Below are 24,987 nucleotides of genomic sequence, written 5' to 3'. Positions count from 1 at the left end.
CTCAATAGCAACACCAACGATGAAAATCCAACGCCGAAGAACATATTTGAATTTTCTAGCTTGGGAAATAGTTACAAATCTTCAACTTCTGAAGCTTTTCATTAAACAAGAGGAAAGAAGGGTGAGACCAGTTCTGCTTACAATATTTTAGCTTGACAGTTTCTGGGCTCAGTTGGACTCCATGAAGGAATTTAAATAATGGAAAAAGCCCACCCACAACATCTCTTGGAGCAAGAAGAGAAGTGGGGGAGCCTGCCCATCTCACTTCTGGGATTTGGGGACGATTTTTAAAGTGTCAAACAGTCAGGTTGAAAGGGAGGAAATCCAGTCATCCTGCTTCAGATGTGCAATAGCACCGCTGGGTCCTTGGCATCATAAAGACCATCATTTGAAAGCTCAGGTGATTTTGCATCTTTCATACAGATGTTATAGTATCAAGCAGACTGAATTTATGGAAGATATTTCTGCCAACATGGCTATTCGCTGACCATTCAGAAGGAAGAAAACATGAACTGGATTCCTTGAGCGTAGAGGAGTTTGAAAATGCACATCTTTAAGCCAAAGCACAAGACCTTATGAACTAGAACTCAGGCTTCACAAATAATGTCCAAAAAACTTTCGTACCAATATAGACGATGCTTAGTACGGCAAATTGAAGTTTAAAATAATGATTCGAGTGCATCTGGCATCGGAGACCAACTACACATGCACACATACACACACGTGTGCATGTATGTGTGTGCGTATGTGTTTATGTACCTTTTTTTTGCAGGAGAATAACAACGTATTAAGTCACAGTAAAGAATGCATTTTAGCAAACAGAATCCTTATGTTTCTTACCCAGGACATTCTTGAGATACAGGGCAAGCCGCTATAATAATAAGATTTATGACCCAAGACTCTTTCAGTTGCAAATGGCAGAAATCCTGAGCCAAAATGACTTAAGTGAGTGTGTCATGTAACTGACTCTCCAAAAGATTAGTTTCAGGAATGGCGTGATCCAGGGACAGGACCGGGTCACCTTCTCTTCACCTCTCAGCCCTGCCACCCTCCACGTCGGTCGGTTCCTTCCTCTGACAAGGGCTCCCCTTTAGACACAGGAAGGCGACGGCAGCTTCAGACCTGGCAAGCTCTCAAATGAAGTCCTGCAGATAAACAGTGATTTCCTTTTCCAGAAATCTATGCAAAATTTTGTTGCCTCTGACTGTATCATGTGCTCATCCTTGAGTCTGACAAAGTGACCAGGGAAAAGTACTGCCCAGCTGTGCTTGGGCCCCAGAGCTAGGGAGTCAAGCCCCACCCACTCCACTGGAATCAAGGATCCTGGGTGACCAAAGTCAATGCCTGCCGAGGTCACTGTGACAGAGCGGTGGAATCAGCGTAAGTAGAGGCGGGGGCTCCTTGACACTTGTCTGCAACGCTGACCGCCCCTCCTGCCGATAGGCTCACTCTGTGATTAGATAAATATCATGAATTAGCCATAAACCAATGACTGTTCTGTAAGCGACATTCAACTCCATGTTGAATGGAGAGATCTAGAGAGCTCTTAGGGGGTGCTCTACCGACTGTGCCCCACCCCCATAATACATAACGTTGGCATTAAGCGAGGCAAAAATAAGCACTGGGGGAAAAGGAAATCCTTTTGTATTTCATTAATATTTGTTAAATACATGCCACATTACAGACACTGATGATACAGAAGTGAAGAATAAAACTGCTATCGTAACGCTGTATATAATTTAGAACAGGCGTAGGCAAGAGTAACAGTATTTGTTGTGGGAAGAGCAATGAACAACGGCAGGGAGGCTTCTCTGTCTTCTCCTCCCCCCTTTACCTTACTTCTCCATAACCTAAACTTCTCATTCTTCCCCAGTTCAAAAGTAGAATACTTTACTTTTATGAATGGCTATCAATAGATACTAAAGGAGAAAGAGAAAGGGGCTGTGGAAGAGCCGGATGGCTGCCTGACCCCAGCCCACCCAGCCAAAAGGCTCTGCTTTGTGTTAATGGAATAGCAGCCACCCTGTACTACCCACCCGTTAGTCTGGTTGCGTTTATGAAAAGTTTAATTTCTTATCCTTATGAAGCTTTGATTTCAACATGCAAAAAAAAAAGAAAAATCCTCAAAACAGGGGGAAAAAAGGCTACCCTAAAGGCAAAAATCACGTTACCTAATCGCCATGTGGTAGAACAATTAAACAAATGTACAGAGATTGAGAGCAAAAAATACACTGACACACACACGCACACACACATTTATCCACTACAAAAACATATCATTTTGCACACGCTATGCGCAGGCGCTGGCCGAGGCAACATTCTGTTGACAAGCAGCACACCTGTCAATTAGTACAACGTAAGTCAGAGCTACTTGTCATCGACGTCGAAAGTACTGAATAGAAGTATGTTTAGGGTACCCAAGAGTTTGGGGGGGCAGGCAGCAGCTTCTTGGGGAGGGGAGACTGAGAGATTTTCAGGGGAAAAGATGCCTGGGTTGGGTTTCCAGGGATGATCCCAAATCTCGCCCCGAGAAGTGGGAGGGAGAGCACCGTAGGTATAAGTGTGTAAAACAGAAGAATGCGGTGTCCGTGGCGAGGGGCTCCGTGTTAACTGATCACCTCCGTTGATAGCATGCAAGTGAAGCGGACAGAGAATTACACATACTGAATGCCTGGGCTCTTATTAAGGGCTGAGCCGGCCAGTCAGTGCCTGGTAACAACCTACAGGGGCAGTGACTATCACTGTTAATACACTGGTTATCAACATGCTGGGGAAAGAGGTATTTTTTTTTAATTAATTAATTTATTTATTTTTGGCTGTGTTGGGTTTTCATTTCTGTGCGAGGGCTTTCTCTAGTTGCAGCGAGCGGGGGCCACCCTTCATCACGTGGCGGGCCTCTCACTATCACGGCCTCTCTTGTTACGGAGCACAGGCTCTAGGCGAGTGGGCTTCAGTAGTTGTGGCTCACGGGCCTAGCTGCTCTGCGGCATGTGGGATCCTCCCATACCAGGGCTCGAACCCGTGTCCCCTGCATTGGCAGGCAGATTCTCAACCACTGCACCACCAGGGAAGCCCTGAGAGAGGTATTTTGATACGGCATTTAGGGGACCAATGGAGAGTGAACCCTCCCCAGAGATCCTGAAACCCCAGATGGCCACTAAATAGTCTTCCCAGGAGAATAAAATCAGGTCCCTGTAGAGAGTGCAAGTCGGGTTGGGCTGAATTTTCAGTGCCTGAGCCAGACAGTCTGAGTGCAGCACCTGGTAGGCTGGCCTCCTTCTCCACCTTTCCTGGATACAAGACTCAGCCCTTTGCCAATATTGCTTAACAATAAGAAGAATGAGTAGTAGTAGTAGTAGTAAGCAACTCTACTGCTTAATGACTGTGAAGCATATATTCAATAAATATCAACTTGGACTGGGCACCAAGTTACCAATCTGCACGTAGGTGGACCTGGTCTTGGTCTAGCCTTTCTGCGTAAGACAAAAGCTCACTGCTTTCACCTCACGGACTGGTCCATCCTCACGAGTCACCACTAGGAGGTGCGTCAAATAGACTAGTTTTTCAAAATGAGGAAACTGAGGTCCCGAGACAGGAAGTGACTTTCCCATGTTACAAAGCTAAAAGCATCAGCGCTAACACTTGGACTCTTCTTTGCCAATCCAGTCGAGACACTTCTCGCGCTCTCACCCACAGCCCCTCACCCCATGCCTCATTCTTCCTCGTCAAAAGGCACAAATTATCCTGAGCTTTCCTTCCTTGTAGAGCAACTGTGAGCATTCCACGTGGCAGCCTGGTGGACAATCCCTAAGTTCCTGTGCTAACAATTAGCCATGAGGCTGCCTGAAAACTGCATTTATTAAAGGACACGCAAACCAGCATCAGCATTTGCATTACCGGCTGGCTTTCTCCTTGGGGATTCGCAACGCTGCTGCTGCTTATGGTGATGAATGAGTTAATAATGAAGATGAAGGTTTCTGGGTGCCTGAGCAGAGGGTAGCTGTCCACTAAAATGGATTAGCCTTGGCCAGCGGGGGTGGCCCTGAGGGGAACCCTGCTTTATGCTCCTCCGGGGACCTCGTTTAGCACCGACCACCTCGTCATAAGGATCTGTTGCTAAAGGGAAAGCAATTTTGGCCACCTGCTCGGAAACGCTGACCACTCTGGCTGCCTGGTGATTTCGAGTTTGCAGAGAGGGTCCGGCCCCAGAGGAGGGAGAACAGAGGGGAGACAGAAGTCTGGCTTCTCTGCTTCCTCCGGAGCCAACGGGGTGTGTGGCCTGGGACAAATCACCTCCCTCTAAGCCTCAGTTTCCTCACATACCAATCAGAGTACAGGACTAGGTGATCCTTCTAGAAAGACCATCTGTGATCCTATCACTTAAGCCACTATGTAAACTGTCAGTAACGACACTCACCATGGCCTCCACGAGTATTTGCTGTTAAAATGGAGCCAAAGCCAATAAAACACACAAAAAAAACAAAAAAAATGGAGCCAAAGCCTTCAGCAAAAGGCTGAGTTTCCCAGTTTGACACAGTGAGAATTACCTGAGTTCAGAATGTTAAAATCTCCAAGTCTCAGGGACTGAAACTTTCTCTCTCTCTTTTTTTTTTTTTTTTTTTTCAGTATGCGGGCCTCTCACTGTTGTGGCCTCTCCCGTTGCGGAGCACAGGCTCCGGACGCGCAGGCTCAGCGGCCATGGCTCACGGGCCCAGCCGCTCTGCGGCATGTGGGATCTTCCCGGACCGGGGCACGAACCTGTGTCCCCGGCATCGGCAGGCGGACTCTCAACCACTGCGCCACCAGGGAAGCCCTCTTTTTTTTTTTAAGAGACGAAATAGACTTATCCTTTATTCCAACTGACAAGCTGCAGAGAGCGGCAATCAGACAAACATTCCACCAGGTATCCAAGGCCCTCCCCGGCTCGGCAGAATCCCAGACCCCAGCTCCACCTCACTGTCTGGTTTAGGTTTCTTCCTCTTCCTCCTCCTCCTCCTCCTCGTCCTCATCCCAGCTGAAGGTGCCGTCGGGCAGGCTATAGACACGGACGACCTGCTTGCTGGTGTCCCTGAGGCTGAGGTACTTGCCCTCCTCCAGCTTCATGCAGGTGTCCATGACGCAGCACAGGATGACCCAGGCCTTCTCCACGTTCGGGTTGATCTGGCTGGCAAACTCACTGGGCTTGAACTGCTAGGCGCCCAGGATGACGTGGCATGAGGAGTCTTTCACGTGGTACCAGGACACGTAACCAAGCTTGAGGTACTCGGATCCGACCAGCAAAGCACAGCAGGTCCAGCAGGCCAACTTGTAGCTGTTGTTCTTCAGCTTGGTGGCAATGACGGCCCCCTGAGAATCCAGCTTCTGACGCCAGTCAACGCCATTAGGGTGCCTGGAGTCCCACTCGTTGAGGGTCTTGATGTTGATGAAAGACACAACCCCACTGGCACTGGTCATGACGCCGTCGTGCTCACAGCGGACAATGAGGTCAGTGTCAACTCCGAGCTTCCACCTGTGGTGACGGCGTGCCACAGAGGCGACCCCGTTCTTATCCATGTCGTCCTCCACAAACGGGTTTGGGGTGGGGAAGTTGTATCTTTCCTTCCCCATCCTCAAGTACTGTGGGCAGAAGTGGTGGTTGATGTAGGTTTGCTTCCATGGCCAGGTTGCGGGGCGAGTTGAAGGAGTTACCTTCATCTTGAGGGGACTCGTTGGCTGCCTCCCTCACCGTCAGGAGGTCAAAGTCACAGTTTTGTCCCTCTTGTCAAAGAAGAGCTTGGACCCGACTCTCTGGACAACCATGTCCCAGGAATACACAGAGTGGGTGCAGCTCGTCAGTGTGGCCAGAATGGCGTCAGTGGCAAACACGTTCCCCTGAGTCTTTACCAGCTTCCAGATGACGGGGTCGTCCCTGGTGGCACAGTGGTTAAGAATATGCCTGCCAATGCAGGGGACACGGGTTCGAGCCCTGGTCTGGGGAGATCCCACACGCTGCAGAGCAACTAAGCCCGTGCACCACAACTACTGAGCCTGCATTCTAGAGCCTGCGAGCCACAACTACTGAAGCCCGCGTGCCTAGAGCCCGTGCTCTGCAACAAGAAGCCACCGCAATGAGAAGCCCGTGCACCGAAACGAAGAGTAGCCCCTGCTCGCCACAACTAGAGAAAGCCCGTGCACAGCAACAAAGACCCAATGCAGCCAAAAATAAAAAAATAAATACATTTATTATTATTTTTTAAATCTCTAAGTTTCAGGGGCCACCCCAGATGGAAAGAACTATAATCTACAGGAAGAGGCCTGGGGGACCCTTAACAAACAAACACCTTAGGGGATTCTCCTGATCACGCAAGTCGGGAAACAGTGGGATAGAGGAATGTAGCCTTGATGGTGCTGTGTGGAATCTGAAGGTTCCAGACCCACGGTTCTCGAGCCTGGGAGCATGGGAAGCACCAGGAGCTTTACCTTCCCTGCCACTCTGATGCCATTTCCAGAAATTCGGATTAAGCTGGAATGGGATTTTGTTTTGGGGGTGTTGGGGGTCTTAAGGACTCCCCAAGCGATGTTCATATGCAGCCAGGGTCAAGAACCTCCACCCCAAACTCAAACTGGCTGTTAATCCTACGTCCTCAATGTTCCTCCTCCACCACCAAGGGGGTAAGCGGAAATCCAACCAAGTTCTGATGTTCCTGCCAGGGCTCTGCTGAGCCATCTGGCGCCTGGTAGAGACAAGGGAGGCCAGAGGACCAAGTTCCACCACACAGCAGCACAGGAGCAAGAGATGGGAGGTTCCTTGTGCATAATGGGGGCATCGACTGCTCCATGTTGCCGGGAGATGGGACTCACATTATGTCTGTTCATGTCATAAGTACTCAGTGGAGGCTGGTTGGATTGAAACGTGGGAAGAACCAGGGCGTCTTTTAGGAGATCACAGGAATCCTTCAGTCCTAAGATACTTGGCAAATACTGTCAAGAGCATGTTGATCACTTTATTCAATTTTTAAAAGCAGAAATCGTGGTTAACTATAGCTATTTTTTGAGCTCCGACTATGCCCTCTGCACTGGGTTAGACCCAACAATGAGCACCACCAACCCTCACACCATCCGCAGAAATTAGGAGTCTGACCCCATGCATCTTAGGCAAGGACACTCAAGGTCAAAGACGCGAAGGCTGCACAGCCAGCACAGAACAGAGGTCCAAATCCACGTCTACTCCCTTCCCCGGTACACACCAGCCCCACAGTTTATTCAGTAGATTGTCTGATCTCTGTGTAATGAAGCGTCTCCCTCTGCCCATCACCTAATTCCATGTAATCTCCGTGAGCGCTGTCTCTGGAGCACTGTCTCGGTAGGAGAGAGCCGCCCTTCTCAGCCGTCTGAAATGTCTAGACAAGGAGCGGGGGCCCGTCTGTAGGAGGTGGTGTGGCAGTTAAGCGGCCAACGTAAGTCTATTACGGGAGGAGCGTCCATTCTGAGGGTGATCTGACATTTTTTAAATGTCTATTTGCCACCAACAATATCCTTTCAAACTTTTCAAAATCCTCTAAAACCAACAAAGTCAGCCACAGTGTGAATCAGCCTACCTTCCCTGTCACTGCCTGAGTAGTGCTATTTCAGCAATGAAAGGAGATGTGTGTTTCTGTGTGTATACGCATGTGTGGGCGTGTGTATGTGTGTATGTGCATCTGTCTGTGTGTATGCATGTGTGGGCACATAAGTGTGGGCGCATGTGTGTACATGTATTTGAATATATGCATCTATGTGTATGTGCATGTGTCTATGCATGGGTGGGTACATATGTGAGTGCATATGTGCATGTGTGCGTATCTATGTTTGTATGTGTGTGTTTGCGTGCATGCAGAAACACGTGTGTATGTATGTGTGTGGTTTAAATCCTATGGATTTAGAAGCCATAGGGACTAGGACGTGTAGACAAGACAGAAAAGTCCCCAACAACAAAGTGGACACAGGACAGAATAGAAGGACCTGATTCCGCTCACTCCTTTCATGATGCAGGAGAGAAAAGAGCACAGATCTGAAGACACAATCAGCCCTTGAATCCCAGCTCGCCTCTGGTAATTTATCAAATGGGTTATAGGACTCAGAATCCTCAACTATTATACAGAAGGAGAAAATAGCTGTATATGCAACTGATGCCCACCTTGATCACTTGCAGATCTCAGCAGGTCATTTAACTTCTCTGTGCCTCAGTTTCCCCATAGGATTATTATGATGATTAAATGAGCTAATAAATGTAAAACAAAACATATGGCATGTAGTAAGTGTCACTGTTACTCCTAACTCAAAAATATTATTGCTTTGTTCCACTTCACTATCCTGGGAAAGACATCAAAGACATATTTCCTCTAATATTCAAGTTAGAGAAACTGCCACCCCCATGACTGTGAATCGACAGAGCATCCGGTCTTTCTCCTGGGGCTGCCCCCTCTCCGAAATGACTATGGCTCTCCAAGCATTGCTTAATGGTTCTACTAACCCGCTCTGGTTGCAGGTATTTCTTCTTTCTCCAGCCATTCACGGTCCAAGTTGTCATTACTCCACAATTTCTTTTACAGAAAGTATCCTGGTTTGTTCTAAGCTTGGGCACAATCTTCTCTGTTCAATTCTCCGCACCCGCTACCCCGCCGGTTTCTAACATTGCCTGGGGTTTGGCAAACCTTACTCCATGCTAGAGGAATAGCAAACAAGAAAGCAACGAGTGGCGTATGTTTCTCCCGAGGCTGTTCCTGGGTCTCACACAACTGTTAACTCAAACTTGGGATTTCATTTCACAGCTGGCAGCCTTCCTGGTGGAGGAGGCATCCAACCCTCATTGATGAGACCCCCCTGCCTATCCCTCCTTCAGAGACCAGACAGCCATTCCTTGGTGCACAGAAAGAAGGTCCCCTCCAGCTCCCTGCCCACATCTGGCTCAGGCTGGCTTCTTTTCTGACCCAGAATGTGAGAAAGCAGGGAGCACCCATTTCTTCAGGACACGCCCTGTTCTTCCTTCCACCTACGGGATGGAATCTGATTGCCCAGGACAGACAGGGCAGTCGTTGTTGTTGGCATTTGTTTCTCAACTTAAATAGAGCAGGTTGAGAACACCAAGAGTCCAGCACAAATCCACATTTAGGAGGAGTAGTTCTCCAAGGGCTGGGTCAGGAGAAAGACACGCTCAACTTACATCAAAAGGCCAAGTGGTGCTTCCCTGGTGGTGCAGTGGTTGAGAGTCTGCCTGCCGATGCAGGGGACACGGGTTCGTGTCCCGGTCCGGGAAGATCCCACATGCCGCGGAGCGGCTGGGCCCGTGAGCCATGGCCGCTGAGCCTGCACGTCCGGAGCCTGTGCTCCGCAGCGGGAGAGGCCACAACAGTGAGAGGCCCGTGCGTACCGCAAAGAAAAAAAAAAAAAGGCCAAGTGCTCCGTTCAGCAGAACAATAGGTGGTGGGTTTTCCTGATATGAAACCAAAGGGCTTCAGTAGTAATTTTCCGACAGATCATTAATGCTCCCCAACTGCAGGAAGCAAATGTTATCAGTGACCCCAAAATGTCCACATTCCAATGAAAGAAAAAAAATTAAAGGCCCTATTCCTTGGGTACCTCATCAACAGAGATGTGGTGAAGACAAAGTGAAATGTGCTTTGTGAATTTTAGAACTTTTAGCAAATTAGGGCACAGGGAGACCTTGAGAGGAAGACACCAATTCTTCAAATCTGGTAGTTAAATCCTAGAGCAGTGACTCAAAAAACTTAAGAAACATCAATGTGTTTTTGCCCCAAGCTGGTGCCGCCAGCCAGACGGGGAGCATGAGGGGAGTTGCCTACCTTGCAAGCTGTTGTGAGGATTAAATGAACAAACAGATGTGAAATCTCAGTGTAAATGGTTGTTCTACCCCCATCACCTTTCTTATTTCCACAGTGCCCAGAACTGCACCTTATACACTGCAAAGTCTGAGATGAGTTCTGTACGGTAAGTGATGACTATAAAGCTGGAGTCTGAACAAGAGGTGAATGGTACCCTGCTGCCCCAAGGTCAAAGGAAGCGAGGGCTCCCAGGGGCCTCAGAGGTCATGCCGGCCAGTCCCCCTGCTCTGCAGGAGAGGGAACCTGTCCTGAGCGGCCAAGGAGCCTTCCCACGGCCACACGACGACCCTCCTCATTCTCAGACGGGAGGTCATGCCGCCTCCTCTTCTGCTCCAGAGCTCCCTGTGGGATCAGGCCGAGGCCGGGACTCCTCCTGAAATTTCAGCCTTGCCTCCCTCCTACCCCTTCCCTATCTTGCACCCTCCACCCTCCACCAATGCTTTTACTTGTAGGCTCTCCTTCGAAAATCCCTTGCACTCAGATCCTTGGCTTGAAGTGTCTTTCTTGGAAGAAACTGACCTAAGGCAGACCCTATCACTCTAGCACCCCTTCTACTGGATGTCTTTTTTTTTTTTTTAACTGAAAAATGTTATTTTATTTTGAATCCCAGTTTTAATCTTTTCATGCTTAACTTTTTTGTTTGTTTGTTTTAATTAATCTTTATTGGAGTATAGCTGCTTTACAGTGTTGTGTTAGCTTCGACGGTACAGCAAAGTGAATCAGCTATACGTATACATATAACCCCTCTTTTTTGGATTTCCTTCCCATTGAGGTCACCACAGAGCACTGAGTAGAGTTCCGTGTGCTATACAGTCGGTCCTCATTAGTTATCTAATGCTTTTTGTAGGTTCAGGAAGTGTCTGCAGGGTCTCAAAGCTGCTCTAGGTATTCTGGACAAAATTGGTAGTTTTCAAACTGTCTTCAGAAGCAGCAACCATTTTTCAGATGAAGCAAAACCTTCCTTGGAGCCACAATGTAGAAAATAGATACGAGTCCCTTGCTCAGTCCACAGATGGTGGGACTTGAAGCCCCTTCTGTCGGTGTTCTCTTTACCCCCGTCATCCCCAAGTCACCTCTTGAAGATGTGAATACTCAGTGAAACCCTACTGGCAAACAAGCAAATTGAGGTGTTTGCTGTGATGCCTCCTGATTTGACTCTGGTGCTCTGGAATGCAGTTCTCAGGTCAATTTCTATTTTTGTAGAAGAAAAGCAAACGGGTCCCATTCCTCCTTGTTTCAGCAGGTGACCACTGCTTCCGTTCCTGGCACCATTCCCAGACCCCTGGCTGCTCGCGCCCCACCTCCTTGCCAAGCTCCACTATCAACCTCAGGTGACCAGGCGAGCTGCAATCTACTTTCCTTCTATTGCAGTTTGGGGTCTCATGCATCACGCTGCCAGATGTGACCAGAAGCCTTAGCAGTCAAATGCCCGCTGCCGTTTACAGTCTGAATTCAGAAGTGGCGAGCACCTCTTTCCCGGGGCAAGCCCGCCTTTCTGCAAGAACTCACCATCCGTCATTTCACTGACCAGCCCTCTCCCAAAAATACATTAAAAGGCTCAAAGAAAAGTAATGTAGCCCAGCAGTGCACTGTAATAGAACAACATTGCAGGGAAGTGTAAATGATCTGACTCCCTGTCCTCCAGAGCAATGGCAACTTGACACCACCCGCTTCATTTATAAACTACTTTCACACTCATGAAATCATTCCTATTTTCCGGCAGAAATATTTATGCCTGAGGTTCTTTGAAAACCCATATATATACTTCAAAACCCAAATGTGGCACTTGGGATGTGCCAGGGAGAAAGTGACCCAGAATGGCCGTCATGGGGAACAGCGGTTGGGTACTGGGACAGTAACGGGTTGCCCTGAGAGAAATTCTTTTACCTCAAAGGCCAGGGATATTGAAAAACTTTTCACACTTCGTCAGCTCGGAGGAGGAGGCAGATTGTGGCTTCAACAGAGGCAGCTGCTGAAGGCATCGCGGCAAAAACGAAAAAATACGACCTCCCCAGCATCCGTGCAGAGCTGCAGTGTCACAAACAGCAACAGACCTAGAACCTTTGAAAGACGGCAAAAAGACGCAGCCACAAAACGTGCAGTTTGCACTTTCTACGTCATTCCGAGAAGAAGAATTTTACATTCTTGGGGCATCAGCCCAGTTAGGAGAAAGCCCACGTTTGATATACACTGACAGAGGCAACGCGAGATTCACATCCCAGAAGGGAGTATGGGAATGGCAGAAGACGGGACCAACCTGCAACACACACCCATAACCTGTCAGAGCCAGCGACTCCTTTCTCAAGACTTCTTTAGGACTCTTGTGAGGCGGGATTATTATTTAACACCTGTATGACACCTCAAAGAATCTGGGATCTGAGAGGCAGAGGTTTAGGGGATCTGACAAAGCTGAGTTTGCCCCCATTACTTGCTAGTGTGACCCAGGGGAAGTTGATTACTGTTTCTAAGTATTCGCTTCATTTGGAAACAGGAATAATGTCTAATTCACAGGCTGGCTGCAAGAATAAAATGATGCCTGTAACTTTCCTGACATAATGTATGAAATAAAACAGGTGGTTGAAAATGTCAGTTCCTCTCCTCCTTCTTCTTGCACATTGTGCGACTGATAAACATATATACAATCTATCACATAAATAAATCATCTGCTCGGAGCCTTCTTTCTGATGGTGGATGACACCAAATTCTACCTTGATCTAATTGAACACCACTGTCATCATCATTTAGTGAAGACCCACTGGGTTGACTAAGTTTTGAATGACTGCGTCTGTTCACTTGCATCTTTATGCTCAGCTCTGCTGTTAACAGCCTGTGGGATTTTAGGCAAGTTAATTAAAAAGTCAAAGTCTCATTTTGCTACTGTGAAATGAACATTTATAGCTGAGTAATATTCCATTGTATAAAAAAAGAATGAAATAATGCCATTTGCAGCAACATGGATGGACCTAGAGATTACATACTAAGTGAAGTGAGTCAGAGAAAGACAAGTGTCATGTAACATGGCTTATATGTAGAATCTAAAAAAATGATACAAATGAACTTATATATAAAACAGAAATAGACCCACAGACATAGAAAACAAACTTACAGTTACCGAAGGGAAAAGAGGGAGGAGGATAAATTAGGAGTTTAGGATTAGCATATACACACTATCAGATATAAAATAGATAACCAGCAAGGACCTACTGTATAGCACAGGGAACTATACTCAATATTTTGTAATAACCTACAAGGGAAAAGAATCTGAAAAAAATATATATATGTATGTATATATCTATACATATAGATCACTTTGCTGTACACTTGAAATCACTTTGAAATCACTTTGCTGTACACTTGAAATCACTTTGAAATAATTTTGCTGTACACTTGAAATCACTGAATCACTTTGCTGTACACTTGAAACTAACACAACATTGTAAATCAACTATATTCCAATTTTTTTTTAATGAACATTTAGCCCAGTGATCTCTCCTTTCCCTTCCAGACCATTTCCAGAGAACGTGCTACAGACACAAAGTGTAAAGGGAGTTCTGACAGAGATGAAGATACGGTGGGATGCTTCTTCTTGGAGGTGAGTGTTTGGGTATCACCACTGCACGAGGTGGAAACTAACCCAGAAAAGAAAAGAGCTGCTTGCAAAAGTGAAGCACATCTGACAATAAGTGACGGGGAAAATATTACATATGCAGATTCATCACCTATGAGGATGTGCTCAATCGTGTTGAAAAGAAAGATCACCAGTTATTAAGGTAAACTCCTTTTGGCTTACTCTGATCAAGAAATCCAAGCAAAATTCCATTCTGCTCTCAGGTTGGCTCACCTTCATGAGTTCTCTATGATTAACCCTAGCGATAAGTGACACACCGTCTCACCACTCCTCACCCCAGAGCCACCATCACTGCCCTCTCCTCTAGACAACTCATCCTATACCTCTTCCACTTCCTCTCTCACAGAAGTGGTACCAAATTGTTCAAGACGTCTTTCAAAAATATGCAAAACCTTTGCTGTTTCATAATTGCCTACTGAATGCAAGATCAACTCTTTCATGGTCTTCCCTAGAGTCCTTGAGCACCAGCCTTGTGCCGGGAACTACGCCAGTTAGAGAATAAAGGGGTGAGTGGAGCCTGGTCCTTGCCCCCAGAAGCAAAAATTCTGAGTGAGATGCAGAAGACAAGTCAACAGAGCATGTTAATATTGGGGAGAGATGCCTTATGGAAGAAAGTGCCGCTGCAGGCGGAGGAGGAAAGATTCCTCCTGACACTGTCATTGAGGATGACCTTGAGGACAAAGCACAGTAACCGACGGCCGTGTTGAGCACACCCCATAGTTTCCTGCCTTCCTGCCTCTGTTCACGGTGTTTCCTCTGCCCACATTCCACCCATTCCCTCCTTCCAGATAAAACCTTCCTAACATGGGTCAAGCAACAGCTCCTGCCGGGAATTTTCCCCAACACACCCAGCTGGAATTACAGATTTCCTCCTGAGGGATTGCTCACAGTGCGCTGCTGGGCGCTCTATTTAGCTGTCATTTTATTTTCTGTTCTTGTTAGAGCCACTTGTTTACATGTGTCCCCCAGCTCAGCTGTGGGCTCTTAGAGAGCAGACTCCATGCTTTATTCATCTCCTTAGTTCCCATAGCCCTAAGTACAATGCATTGCATCTAGTAGGCAATGGATAAACAGCGGCTAAATTGAATTGTATTCATAGTCAATCCTTGTTTAAAGAGAGCAGCTGAGGTTCACCCTTAGCGTGTAGAGAGGGAAGTACAGGATAATGCCTTATCCTGGGCATCCCCAAACCTCAGACTTTCTGCTCAGGTCCAGGTGTACTTCCTTTCATCTTTCTTCCATGTATCAGCTCGTCTGCAGGCTCCACTCATTCGTACCTTTGAAATGTATACAACTGGGATTCTCTTTGTTCCATATGTGGATTCTGTTCCCTACTTTGCTTGTAACTATTCTACACTTTGATTTTCTCTTGTTTTTTCAAGCATCACTAAAAGTTACTTCTGTGTCTTGCCCGTTTCTTTTCTTACCTGTGTCAGGCTCCTCTTGTTGAGGACCCCTTGTTGAGGGGTTTGTTTCCCCTCTACAAAATAAAACTTTTCTTCCCCCAACCTGTACTTTGTCATCTTCTTTTCCCCTGGAAGCTAATCAGAGGAAGCAATATAACCCTCATCAATGCTCTTATCAGGGAGTTGATGATCCTCTGAAAAGATTCTCTCCACGTGGTCCAGGGTGACCACTCAAAACTCCCCCTCTTCCTCCCCAGAATCTTTGGTCCATGCATCTCACCTCAGACAGCCAAAGGAGCCTTGCTGACCAATCTTAACACATAGATTCTGTCTGTGATCAGCTAACCCTCTATCTGCTCACAGATAAGATTTTTGCCTTAGTCTGTACCTTCTATCTAGACTCACAGCCTGGTTTCTACAAAAGAGCTGCCGTTTGTCACATGTTCCTGTAATTTACTCTCATGAGTCAACCTCCTTAACATTCTTTGAAACTTCACCATTATCTTCATTTCCATTTCAAGTGCCTCACCTGGATGAACCGACAGCACCTCACCTCACTCAAGTCTTAACCTCTCTCCAACCCATTCACTATGGTAACGGTCTCCTTTTGGACTATATTTGATTGCACTCCAAAAGTAAAAACTATTTCAGCGTGCTCTCTCACCTTCAATCTCTATCTATCTATCTACCTACCTATTCATCCATCTACCTAGCCACTACCTATAATTTATGAGTTGTATAATATAGAATTATCATTACCATTACTTAATATCTCAACACAAAACATACATTTCCATGAGGCTCACCATTAATGATTATGAATAGAATTCACATTCTGCTTTTCTCTTATTCAACAGAGTCACTTACTCACCCTTCCTGTGTATCAGGCAGCGGACTCTTGCACGGGGCAGGGGCTGAACTGGGTCTGATGACTAACTCAGAGCTGGTGGTAAGTCAGGCGCATTCATACACCTCCAGCCCCGAGTCCTCCAGGCAGTGGATCAGAGCTGTTCCTCGCTTCCCGGGCATCTTCCTCCCCACGTGACCCCAGCAAAATGCAGCTGTGCTCCAGGGCTCCGCGTAACCTACACAGGGAGACACTCGCTTAGACAACAACCCAGGAGGCTCACGGTCCTCAATTCACAGATTTCCACTTCCTGGGGAACCTACAAACCAGTGGGATTTTTTTTTTTTTTTTGCTATACGCGGGCCTCTCACTGTTGCGGCCTCTCCCGCTGCGGAGCACAGGCTCCGGACGCGCAGGCTCAGCGGCCATGGCTCACGGGCCCAGCCGCTCTGCGGCATGTGGGATCCTCCCGGACCGGGGCACGAACCCGTGTCCCCTGCATCGGCAGGCGGACTCTCAACCACTGCGCCACCAGGGAAGCCCAAACCAGTGGGATTTGATGTGCACACAGGACTCTGTTAAAGCAGGATCCGCTCCGCGTTTCACTACAGTTGTTTCACTGACCCTGAGAATAAGGGATCTGGAAGAAGCCCTGGCATCACTGTATGGAGGAGGCAACTGGGCTGCTTCTCCTCGGGCCCCTTCCTGAGGCTTTCTGCTCTTCCTCACCTCTCAGTCTTGGGGTGCCCCTGGGCTCTGACCCACTCGCTTCTCATCACCCTCCCTCGTTAGCGGACCTCCTATATTCCCATGACTTCAAATGACATCTGTTTTTCAAGTTTTTTTTTTTAATTAAGGTAAGTGACATAAAGTGAAATGCACATATCTTAAGTGTACCGTTAGATGATTTTTGACAAACATATGGACTTGCATAACCAATATCCCAACCCCAAACAAGATACAAAATATTTCCGTCGCACCAGAAACTTCTTTTATATTCTCTTCCACTCAATTCCTGACCCTCCCCCAGAGACAGCCACTCCTCTGATTTCTGTCCTCCTAGATTAGTTTTGCCTATTGTAAACTTCATACAAGTGGAATCATACAACACATCCTCTTTCCTGTCTGTCTTATTTTGATAAGCATAAAGTTTTCAAGATTCATCCTGTGTTGATGAGTGAATTAGTAGTTCCTTATTTTTCATTACGGACACGTGTCCCACTGTGCAAATATAGCATAATTGGGTTGCAGCTCAACTTGAAGGGAACTTAGAGGTTGTCACTCCCATCTTTACAACAGGAAAAAAACTGAACCATGAGAATCAGTGATTTCTGTTAGACCCAACAGAGAACTGAGGTTACGGGGAAACTACGGCCCTAAGATCTGGAGAGAGAGGTGAATGCAGGGTCTCATCTGAGAACAGAAGCATCTGAAGCCAGAAACTGGTGGGAACACTTGCATGGTAATTTTGACAAATCGGTGGAGGCTGAGGGGGAGTAGCCTGTGTCTTAGGGAGGCCACCACACCTTTGCAGGTTTTAGCTCCAGCAATCCTAGTGGGTCCTCACACTGCAGAGCTGAGAGAGGTTCCCTTGTGGCCCTGGCAGGTGGAAGAGAAGAGTAATCCTTGTGAAATGCCCCCAGCCCCTTATTCACAACAGAGTCCAGCCCTCCAGGGGAAAATATTTCACCAGCATTCTATCCCACCTTGGAGAAAAGCATTTGCAACCAAACATTTCTGGTACTAATTTCTGTAAGGCTGAGTTGCAAGGCCAGGCTGACCCTTCTCCAAAAAGACCTCTCTGGACCCCCATGGTGGGCACTAAGAATTCTTTCTCCAGCCCCTGGCCCAGCCCTGTCTTTGCAGATATGACACTATATTAAAAATATCTGCCCATATATTTGTCTTCTCTATCAGAATATGATCCTCAAGGCAGAGGCAGTGCCTTGTCCATCTTGATGTCTCCAGGACCACAGCAGGACTTGCACTTGGAGAGCCCGCAGATCATTCCAGTGCGAGTGTGTGATAATTTGAGTTGAAAGACTGTCTTTGTAGTGAGGGGGAAATGAGCTCAAAATTCTTCTTCAATTTAGGAACTCACGATGTTTCACAGAAATTCGGTTCTGTAACTTGGTCCCGTGTGTATAAGTCTCCTCACCACCTAAAGGTATGAGTCTTCATGCTTCCTTCCTTCTGTCCCATTTATTTCATATTATCTATCACTCTCCTAGGCACGGCAATGACTTCTAAAGCTTGAGCTTTCAGGTGCCGAGGGCAAGAGCAGGAAGTTCACAAAGCAAAAATACAAATGGATAATAATTATATAAAAATATTGAACCGCACTAATTATAAAAAGCTGCACTCGTACAGTAACACTAAAATATCACTTTTTCCTTCAATTATCGAAGTCTTTTTAAGTGAATGTTCCCAGCTGCTGATATTCAGCAAAACACAATCTCCAAAGTACTAATACGTCAGTGCCCGCAATGACCCCGTTACATAGACGTGACCTCTATTTCACATTCAGGGAAATGAGTCTCCAAGAAGATAAAGCCTCTGACTGTTTAAACTGTCCATCCCCAATCCCAAATCCTCTTCATCTCTTACGGCTGTTTCCAGGTATCCTCTCTTTCAGGAAACCTTCTAGGACAGAGACTCTGAAGCTGGGACACTCCATGATCTCCTGTGTACATCCCTCCATCTCCGACCTTGCACAGCATTTCACATGCATTTGTTTAACGATCTTCCTCTCCTTTCATGATCACATGAAAATACTGACTGCTTCGGTTAATCTCTGTACACCCTCCTCCCATCCTCTGCCGCCGCCATACCATGAACTAGCCAGCCTCAGCGAACGTGTGTTAAATTAAAGACTGAAAGATGGTGAGCCACATCTGAATCTTTACCTTTCTGACCTCAAAACCCAGGCTCTTTCTATTATAAGACATAATGCAGCCTTGCTGAATTTATTGATGTCTAGCTGCTGATGGGCTTGGAAATACAGCCTACAGGGCAGGCGAGCCAAGATTCCTCTCCTTTGCCTGGTATGTATGATACACCCTGCCTGAAAAACAGCTTGCTTCACCTTTCTTTGGTAGACAAAATTTCAGCAATAAACATCGTATTCTGTAGGGAATGAGCATCCTCCTGGAAACCCACCTGCCCTTCAACTGCCAGGCAACGAGAGAGAGAGGCTTTTCTTTCTTTTTTTTTTTTTTTAAATCTTTATTGGGGTATAATTGCTTTACAATGGTGTGTTAGTTTCACGAAGTGAATCAGCTATACACGTATACATATACCCCCATATCCCCTCACTCTTGCATCTCCCTCCCACCCTCCCTATCCCACCCCTCTAGGTGGTCACAAAGCACCGAGCTGAGCTCCCTGTGCTATGCAGCTGCTTCCCACTAGCTATCTATTTAACATTTGGTAGTGTATATATGTCCATGCCACTCTCTCACTTCGTTCCAGCTTACCCTTCCCCCTCCTCGTGTCTTCAAGTCCATTCTCTACATCTGTGTCTTTATTCCTGTCCTGCCCTGAGGTTCTTCACAAAAAAAAAAAAAACAGTTTTTGTTTTGTTTTGTTTTTTTAGATTCCATATATACGTGTTAGCATACGGTATTTGTTTTTCTCTTTCTGACTTACTTCACTCTGTATGACAGACTCTAGGTCCATCCACCTCACTACAAATAACTCAATTTCGTTTCTTTTTATGGCTGAGTAATATTCCATTGTATATATGTGCCACATCTTCTTTATCCATTCCTCTGTCGATGGACACTTAGGTTGCTTTCATGTCCTGGCTATTGTAAATAAGGCTGCAATGAACATTGTGGTACATGACTCTTTTTTTTTTTTTTTTTTTCATGACTCTTTTTGACTTATGGTTTTTTCAGGGTATATGCCCAGTAGTGGGATTACTGGGTCATTTGGTAGTTCTATTTTTACTTTTTTAAGGAACCTCTATACTGTTCTCCATAGTGGCTGTATCAATTTACATTCCCACCAACAGCACAAGAGCGTTCCCTTTTCTCCACACCCTTTCCAGCATTTATTATTTTTAGACATTTTGATGAGGCCATTCTGACTGGTGAGAGGTGATACCTCATTATAGTTTTGATTTGCATTTCTCTAATGATTAGTGATGTTGAGCATCCTCTCATGTGTTTGTTGGCAATCTGTATATCTTCTTTGGAGAAATGTCTATTTAGGTCTTCTGCCCATTTTTGGATGGGGTTGTTTGTTTTTTGATATTGAGCTGCATGAGCTGCTTGTATATTCTGGAGATTAATCCTTTGTCAGTTGCTTCATTTGCAAATATTTTCTCCCATTCTGAGGGTTGTCTTTTCATCTTGTTTATGGTTTCCTTTGCTGTGCAAGAGCTTTTAAGTTTCATTAGGTCCCATTTGTTTATTTTTGTTTTTATTTCCCTTTCTCTAGGAGGTGGGTCAGAAAGGATCTTGCTGTGATTTATGTCATACAGCGTTCTGCTTATGTTCTCCTCTAAGAGTTTTATAGTGTCTGGCCTTACATTTAGGTCTTTAATCCATTTTGAGTTTATTTTTGTGTATGGTGTTAGTGAGTGCTCTAATTTCATTCTTTTACATGTAGCTGCCCAGTTTTCCCAGCACCACTTATTGAAGAGGCTGTCTTTTCTCCATTGCATATTCTTGCCTCCTTTGTCAAAGATAAGGTGACCATATGTGCATGGGTTTATCTCTGTGCTTTCTATCCTGTTCCATTGATCTCTATTTCTGTTTTTGTGCCAGAACCATACTGTCTTGATGACTGTAGCTTTGTAGTATAGTCTGAAGTCAGGGAGCCTGATTCCTCCAGCTCCATTTTTCTTTCTCAAGATTGCTTTGGCTATTTGGGGTCTTTTGTGTTTCCATACAAATTGTAAATTTTTTGTTCTAGTTCTGTGAAAAATGCCAGTGGTAGTTTGATAGGCATTGCATTGAATCTGTAGATTGCTTTGGGCAGTAGAGTCATTTTCACAATGTTGATTTTTCCAACCCAAGAACATGGTATATCTCTCCATTTGTTTGTATCATCTTTAATTTTTTTTTCATCAGTGTCTTATAGTTTTCTACATATAGGTCTTTTTGTCTCCTTAGGTAGGTTTATTCCTAGGTATTTTATTCTTTTTGTTGCAATGGTTAATGGAAGCGTTTCCTTAAGTTCTCTTTCAGATTTCATCGTTAGTGTATAGGAATGCCAGAGATTTCTGTGCATTAATTTTGTATCCTGCTACTTTACCACATTCATTGATTAGCTCTAGTAGTTTTCTGGTAGCATCTTTAGGATTCTCTATGTACAGTATCATGTCATCTGCAAACAGTGACAGCTTTACTTCTTCTTTTCCAATTTGGTTCCTTTTATTTCTTTTTCTTCTCTGATTGCTATGGCTATAACATCCAAAACTATGTTGAATAATAGTGGTGAGGAGAGTGGGCAACTTTGTCTTGTTCCTGATCTTAGTGGAAATGGTTTAAGTTTGTCACCATTGAGAACGATGTTGGCTGTGGGTTTGTCATATATGGTGTTTATTATGTTGAGGTAAGTTCCCTGTATTCCTACTTTCTGGAGGGATTTTATCATAAATGGATGTTGAATTTTGTCGAAAGCTTTTTCTGCGTCTATTGAGATTAATAAATGGTTTTTATTCTTCAATTTGTTAATATGGTGTATCACACTGATTGCTTTGTGTATATTGAAGAATCCTTGCATTTCTGGGATAAACCCCACTTGATCATGGTGTATGATCCTTTTACTGTGCTGTTGGATTCTGTTTGCTTGTATTTTGTTGTGGATTTCTACATCTATGTTCATCAGTAATATTGGCCTGTAGTTTTCTTTTTTTGTGGCATCTTTGTGTGGTTTTGGTATCAGGGTGGTGGTGGCTTCATAGAATGAGTTGGGGAGTGTTCCTCACTCTGCTATCTTTTGGAAGAGTTTGAGAAGGCTAGGTGTTAACTCTTCTCTAAATGTTTGATAGAATTCGCCTGGGAAGCCATCTGGTCCTGGGCTTTTGTTTGTTGGAAGATTTTTAATCACAGTCGCAATTTCAGTGCTTGTGATTGGTCTGCTTATATTTTCTATTTCTTCCTGGTTCAGTCTCAGAAGGTTGTGCTTTTCTAAGAATTTGTCCGTTTCTTCCAGGTTGTCCATTTTATTGGCATAGAGTTGCTTGTAGTAATCTCTCATGATCCTTTGTATTTCTGCAGTGTCAGTTGTTACTTCTCCTTTTCCATTTCTAATTCTATTGATCTGATTCTTTTCCCTTTTTTTCTTGATGAGTCTGGCTAATGGTTTATCAACTTTGTTTATCTTCACAGTGCACCAGCTTTTAGTTTTATTGAACTTTGCTATTGTTTCCTCCATTTCTTTTTCAATTATTTCTGACCTGATCTTTATGATTTCTTTCCTTCTGCTAACTTTGGGGTTTTTTGGTTCTTCTTTCTCTAACTGCTTTAGGTGCAAGGTTAGGTTGTTTATTTGAGATGTTTCTTGTTTCTTGAGGTAGGATTGTGTTGCTATAAACTTCCCTCTTAGAACTCCTTTTGCTACATCCCATAGTTTTGGGTTGTTGTGTTTTCATTGTCATTTGTTTCTAGGTGTTTTTTGATTTCCTCTTTAATTTCTTCAGTGATCTCTTGGTTATTTAGTAGTGTACTGTTTAGCGTCCGTGTGTTTGTATTTTTTACAGTTTTTTTTCCTGTAATTGATATCTAGTCTTAGAGTGTTGTGGTCAGAAAAGATTCTTGATATGATTTCAATTTTCTTAAATTTACCAAGGCTTGATTTGTGACTCAAGATATGATCTATCCTGGAGAATGTTCCATGAGCACTTGAGAAGAAAGTGTATTCTGTTGTTTTTGGATGGAATGTCCTTTAAATATCAACTAAGTCCATGTTGTTTAATGTGTCATTTAAAGCTTGTGTTTCCTTATTTATTTTCATTTTGGATGATCTGTCCATTGGTGAAAGTGGGGTGCTAAAGTCCCCTACTTTGATTGTGTTACTGTCAATTTCCGCTTTTATGGCTGTTAGCATTTGCCTTATGTATTGAGGTGCTCGTATGTTGGGTGCATAAATATTTACAATTGTTATATCTTCTTCTTGGATTGATCCCTTGATCATTATGTAGTGTCCTTCTTTGTCTCTTGTTTTAGTCTTTATTTTAAAGTCTATTGTGTCTGATATGAGAATTGCTACTCCAGCTTTCTTTTGATTTCCATTAGCATGGAATATCATCGTCCATCCCCTCACTTTCAGTCTGTATGTGTCCCTAGGTCTAAAGGGGGTCTCTTATAGGCAGCATATATATGGGTCTTGTTTTTGTATACATTCAGCCAGTCTATGTCTTTTGGTTGGAGCATTTAATCCATTTACATTTAAGGTAATTATCAATATGTATGCTCCTATTACCATTTTCTTAATTGTTTTGGGTTTCTTATCGTAGGTCTTTTCCTTCTCTTGTGTTTCCTTCCTAAAGAAGTTCCTTTAGCATTTGTTGTAAAGCTGGTGTGGTGTTGCTGAATTCTCTTAGCTTTTGCTTGTCTGTAAAGGTTTTAACTTCTCTGTCAAATCTGAATGAGATCCTTACTGGGTAGAGTCATCTTGGTTGTAGGTTTTTCCCTTTCGTCACTTTAAATATGTCCTGTCACACCCTTCTGGCTTGTAGAGTTTCTGCTGAAAGATTAGCTGCTCACCTTATGGGGATTCCCTTGTATGCTATTTGTTGTTTTTCCCGGCTGCTTTTAATATTTTTTCTTTGTATTTGACTTTTGATAGTTTGATTAATATGTGTCTTGGCATGCTTCTCCTTGGATTTATCCTGTATGGGACTGTCTGCAGTTCCTGGATTTGACTATTTCCTTTCCCATATTAGGGAAGTTTTCAACTATAATCTCTTCAAATATTTTCTCAGTCCCTTTCTTTTTCTCTTCTTCTTCTGGGACCCCTATAATTCGAATGTTGGTGCATTTAATGTTGTCCCAGAGGTCTCTGAGACTGTCCTCAATTCTTTTCATTCTTTTTTCTTATTCTGCTCTGCGGTAGTTATTTCCACTATTTTATCTTCCAGGTCACTTATCCTTTCTTCTGCCTCAGTTATTCTGCTATTGATTCCTTCTGGAGAATTTTTCATTTCATTTATTGTGTTGTTCATCATTGTTCGTTTGCTCTTTAGTTCTTCTAGGTCCTCGTTAAACGTATTTTCTCCCTTCTATTTCCAAGATTTTGGAACATCTTTACTATCTTTACTCTGAATTCTTGTTCAGGTAGACTGCCTATTTCCTATTCATTTGTTTGGTCTGGTGGGTTTTTACCTTGCTCCTTCATCTGCTGTGTATTTCTCTGTCTTCTCATTTTGCTTAACTTACTGTTTGTGGTCTCCTTTTCGCAGCCTGCAGGTTCGTAGTTCCCACTGTTTTTGGTGTCTGCCCCCAGTGGCAAAGGTAGTTCAGTGGGTTGTTTAGGCTTCCTGGTGGAGGGGACTGGTGCCTGTGTTCTGACAGATGAGGCTGGATCTTGTCTTTCTGGTGGGCAGGACCACTTCCGGTGGTGTGTTTTTTTGGGTGTCTGTGAACTTATTATGATTTTACGCAGCCTCTCTCCTAATGGGTGGGGTTGTGTTCCTGTCTTGCTAGTTGTTTGGCCTGGGGTGTCCAGCACTGGAGCTGGCTGGTCGTTGAGTGGAGCTGGGTCTTAGTGTTAAGATGGAGATCTCTAGGAGAGCTCTCACCAACTGATATTACTAAGGGCCAGGAGGTCTCTGGTGCACCAATGTCCTGATCTCGGTTCTCCACCTCAGAGGCTCAGGCCTGACACCTGGCCAGAGCACCAAGACCCTGTCAGCCACATGGCCAGGTATGCAGGGAGTTTCTTGCCTTTTGGGAAGTCTGAGGTCTTCTGCCAGCGTTCAGTAGGTGTTCTGTAGGAGTTGTTCCACATGTCGATGTATTTTTGATGTATTCGTGGGGAGGAAGGTGATCTCCACGTCTTACTCCTCTGCCATCTTGAAGGTTCTCCCCAAGAGAGGCTGTTTCTTAACACACACCTCAGTCACCATAATTGGCACCTTACTCCTATTCTCTCCTTCTTTCTGCAGAGTCCAGGCTCCCCTGATAAGTGAACTCTAAAATGAACAATCTCTTGAGTCTTTTTAATGCTCCAGGCAAATAGGCTATTTTACCTGCTTTATCACTTTGAACCTCAAACTAATTCTGCAAGGCAGAC

At 44.9% G+C, this 24,987-nt stretch overlaps 1 long non-coding RNA gene and 1 pseudogene across 1 annotated transcript in view; both read right to left on the bottom strand.

The window, feature by feature from the left end:
* Nucleotides 1–24,987, bottom strand: part of LOC132508141 (uncharacterized) — a 222,755-nt gene that overhangs the window by 111,043 nt on the left and 86,725 nt on the right. Inside the window, exon 2 of the long non-coding RNA XR_009536449.1 lies at nt 15,766–15,979. This is a non-coding gene — a long non-coding RNA (uncharacterized LOC132508141). The remainder of the gene's footprint in view (nt 1–15,765; nt 15,980–24,987) is intronic.
* Nucleotides 4,846–11,842, bottom strand: LOC132508410 (eukaryotic translation initiation factor 3 subunit D-like; annotated as a pseudogene).

This window comes from Lagenorhynchus albirostris, chromosome 17 (genome assembly GCF_949774975.1).
Source record: "Lagenorhynchus albirostris chromosome 17, mLagAlb1.1, whole genome shotgun sequence".
Lineage (NCBI taxonomy): Eukaryota > Metazoa > Chordata > Mammalia > Artiodactyla > Delphinidae > Lagenorhynchus > Lagenorhynchus albirostris.
This window is presented reverse-complemented; position numbering and strand designations above follow the sequence as displayed.